The sequence below is a fragment of the Lycium barbarum genome, chromosome 4 (assembly GCF_019175385.1).
Source record: "Lycium barbarum isolate Lr01 chromosome 4, ASM1917538v2, whole genome shotgun sequence".
Classification (NCBI taxonomy): Eukaryota; Viridiplantae; Streptophyta; class Magnoliopsida; order Solanales; family Solanaceae; genus Lycium; species Lycium barbarum.
In genome coordinates, this window is record NC_083340.1 from 110861059 (window position 1) to 110865791 (window position 4733).

A 4733-nucleotide genomic window follows, 5' to 3' on the forward strand; every position below is an offset into this window, starting at 1 on the left:
GTGATTTGTTTGGGATTCTTGTTCGTCACTCCAAGTAGGTTATGGCTTATCTTTTTGGTTAGACTTCAGTTAGCGACTCGTATGTAGTACTAGGGAATTTTTGGAGATATCATGTGAACCTTCGGATATAAAGCTTGGGATGGAATTCTTAGGTTGGTACTGTTGTGTGACTTGTGTTTTCGAGCTCGTGGCCTGCAGCATTCTTAGGTTTATGCTTGGTTATTCTTATGTGAATTGGTGATTTCTATGTATTATGGGAGACTAGTTGGAAGGAATGGATTCATGTGATACTTGTCTGCATGTGTGATCTAACTATTGTCTGCCTATGATGCTTACTCAGTACCGTGTTTTGTACTGATGCTACCTTGCTGTACTCTTTTTATGAGTGCAAAGTACGCTGTTGGAGAGACTTCCACCCCTCATGACTGATCCCGAGGCCTGATTCACTAGCATCCAGGGTGATCACTTGGAGGATCTGCAGCCTGGATGGCTACTCTTTCATTACTTGTTTTATTTCTATTCATGAGACAGTATCTATGTGACTATGTATTCAGACTTCATCTATGTCGTAGCTCTTGTACGACTTAGACCAGATTCATTGGGCATGAATTATTCCGCACTTATTTTTACTTTTATGTCATACGTATTTATATTATTGTTGGAAGTTGATTTCATTTATTGTTTGGGTGTTGGTTAAAGGACGAGTTCACTGACCGAAGTGGGAAAATGGTAGGTGCTCGCACGTTTCCCGAGTTAAGGCGTGACAAGTTGGTATCAGAGCTCTGGGTTACCTGGTCTATACGTACAAGAGAAAGTCTAATAGAGTCTTGCGGATCGGTACAAAGAGCTCCGTACTTATCTGCGAGAGGCTATATGACTTTAGGAAATTTCCCTTCTTTCATTCCTTCGTGATACTTTATTATAATTAGTATCTGGAATTTGCAAATTAGTATCTGATTCAAATTCTGTTCTCTCACAGATGGTGAGGACTTGAGCTACGATAACGAGGGATGAGGTGCCAGAGTTCGCACCTGCAGCAGGCATTAGAGCGCAAGGAGCAGCAAGAGGCCGCGGTCGAGCCAGAGGCCGTGGAGCCGCACTAGCTAGGGGTAGAGCCCCTGTAGCCAGACAGAGGCGAGCACATTCAGCCTATCCAGAGCAGCAGCTGGAGGTAGCACCGGCAGTCGGGGGTGGTATAGGACCAACTCAGATTCTCCCCGATACTGTGTCTGACCTGATGTTTTAGGATATCAAGTCCCGGGTACTTCTTCATCTGGATAACCAACATGCTGTAGGGGGTGCCACTACTCCATGTGGCGGTTCTCAGACTCGATTAGGGGTACGGACTCCCAAGAAGGGACAGACTATAGGTATGCATCCTGCTGCAACCATAGCCCCGCATATTGGTGTTGTTCAGATTCCTGAGGGTGCTCTAAGGCTGTTGCTGCGCAGACTATGACTGTTGATGATCAGGATCTAGTTGGGAAGTTTCTGAAGATGAAGCCACCCAAGATCGTTGGCTTACATACCGAGGATGCTTATGAGTTCCTTGTGGAGATACATGAGCCTCTCTACAAGATGGGGATAGTTGAGACTCATGATGTGGACTACGTGTCATTCCAGTTCCGCGGCGACACAAAGACTTGATGGAGAGCATTTATTGATAGCAGGCCAGTGGGTATGCCCCTTCTTTCTTATCTAAGTTTCATCAGGCCTTCTTGCAGAAGTACATGCCGCGTAATTTGAGGGATGTGCATAGGGATGAGTTTCTCCGTTTACGCCAACGTGGGTTGTCTGTTTCTAAGTATGAGGTTAGATTTCTGTTCTTGGCCCGATATGCTGCCCAGATGATTCCGTCAAAGGAGGAGAGAGTCAGTAGATTTATGAATGGACTTGTATACCCAATTCATATTGCTTGTCTTCAGTTGATGACCATGGGGCCTTCTTTCCAGGCTACTGTTGATCATGCCATTAGTGTTGAGTCTGCTAAGGCTCGATCTTTGGGAAAGGTGAGTGAGAAGAAGCCATGTCATTATGGTAGTTTCAGTTGATCTAGTTACAGGGGTGGGGGACAGTCATCCAGGCCCTATTAGTCAACCCCCAGCCGGCCTATCCAATCAGCACTATAGGCTTCTTCAAGTGGTCCTACTAGACCCAGTGGCTACGGAGCTGGGCAGTCTTATGGTGGATCTTACTCCCATACAATGGACTATACCGGTCCCTCCAGTTCATCAGCTTCCGTGCATTGACCTCCAGCTCCTAGAACATGCTATGTGTGTGGCGACCCTGGTCACTTTATGAGAGATTATCCCAGGCTAGTGCAGAGTAGGTCCTAGCAAGGTTCTAGGTTCTAGACTCCGAGGGCCCCAACTGTCACGACCCAAACCGGAGGGCCGCGACTGACACCCAAGACCCTACTCGGCTGAGTGCCATACTACCATTCCATCCATGAGTCACAACTTTTTGTGACCCTTTAATCTATAAAATGACGCTTCCGTCAGGTAAAAAAAAAATTCAATAAAACTCTTTTGTCAAATCAGGGACTTCTCCCTTATCGTTAATTCAAGAAAACCTTTAGTCACAATAGAATCCTTAAAAATAAAGCTTGAAAACACATCGACCTATATGGTTACTTTATACCATTGTCGACTCCTCGACGCACTATCCACAGTACACTGTCTGCAAAGTCTCTAACATATACACAATACCATAACATAAGTACTTTGACTCAGAAACACTCTGAACTGAGATGGAGCTCACCAATCCAGCTGATAGCCTGGGAACATCCTATAGCCAATGTCTTCTACTCATCTGTATACACCTGCGTGGCATGAAAAGCAGCGCCCCTAGGCAAAGGGACGTCAGTACGAACAATGTACTGAGTATGCAAGGCATGAATAATACTATAAGATCGTAGTAAGAGACGTAAAGCACAGCACGGCATAGAGTAAGGAAATAACTTGTACCTCTGTTTGCCTCTTAAGGCGGATATCATGCATGCTAACCTTACCTTTTGAAACAACATATAAATATTTACAAGTAAACTTCCCGACCATATAGGTACGGTGTAATGCTGCCCGGCCATTTAGGCACGGTGTGATCGTCATTAGCCCGCGTCCAGGCCTCCCACGTCCGGGGTAATCATAAACTGCCCACTGCAGTGGTGTGTCTGCTCGGCCGCCTATTGGACGGCACGGTGTTATACTGCCCGGTCATGTAGGCACGGTGTTATTAAAATACATACATAATTACAAAGCATGCATGAGAGCCCAAGTGAAAGCTACAACTCTATCGGAGTGACGTAAGCTCGGAAACCTCCGATTTATATTATGGAATAATCATCATCAATATATCTCACCTCGAAGGAACAATTCATGAGGAGAGATCAACAACAATGAGCAATTCAAGGAAATCATGAAATAAACTCGATAATCTCATAATAGCATTAAAATCATAAGCTTTGGAACTTCTAGAATCAAAAGCATCGTCATCATGCGCATCATAGAAAACATCTCATCTTCTTTATCCTTATAAAGCGTACTCATCTTTAGCGTCATAAGAAACTCTTGGGATCATGAAACTTTAACTTTTGAGGATAACGACATTATGGAACACATCTCACCTTTAGTGTCATAGGAAGGTTTTAAGAATCATGAGTTTCTAACACTTGGAAATAGGAAGGTTATGGGAACATATGTGGAATCACAACGTAAGAATCATGCCTTTGAAAGAAAGGGACTAGCCTTAACATACCTGGAAGCTCGCTTCTCGATTTTCCAACCTACCTCCTGTCTTGAAATCTACATATAAAACCATTCATTCTATTGTTAGGCTCATTGTTATATACTTATCCTAAGCCTCCAAATAAATCTTTCTAGAATCTGCCGAAATTTCGGCAGCATCTCCTCTATTTATATGCCTAGCCCAAAATCTCAATTCAGCAGCCATCAACAACAACAACAATATTATCAACACCAATATGTACCATAAAACAGCCCACACGCTATTTTCTAACTTCCATAACTAACCAACTTACTACAAATTTATGTAGCGACTTTATCTCCGTAAATAAGTCTTAAATAATACCAAAAGAGGAATATGCATACCTCTCTCATTGAAATAGCAAGATCTCCAATATCCTCTTTGAATCCACGCTAGAATCCACCACACCATAATGCTAGAATCACGACCACGCGCTATCCGAACCTAAACTAATACTCCGTCGCTTAAAAATTGCTCACTTTTTGTTTCCCTCTCACTCTCTCTCTCTCTCTCTCTCTCTCTCTCTCTTCAATTTCTGGAATTTTCTAGCAAAATCTGGTAAAAAAAAAGGGTCCTTACCCTTTTTATAAGGGTCAAATTCGGGTCGGGTTCACTGTATCATTTTACTGTAGCATTACTGTAGCTGGTCGGTACTGTAGCAGTACTGTAGCTCGCGTTTCTGCTCTGTCAGCTGAATTTGTAACGTCTATAATTCTCTACTCCGAAGTCTAATCAATGAGCGATTTGTGCTGATGAATCTGATGAAGATGAGATACCTCTTGCCCTTAAAATGAAGAAAAAGTCAGGAGATAAAGGAACCACAGGATCTGGAGTTATTGAGAAAATCACTTTTGGTCGAACGACACCTCGAACCAGACAAAGTAAGAAGGCTGCAAAGGCAGCTCTGGAATCAGCTCTCCAGGCCAACAAAGCAAAGGGTAGAAAAAGGATTAGAAGTTCTCAGGTAAAGA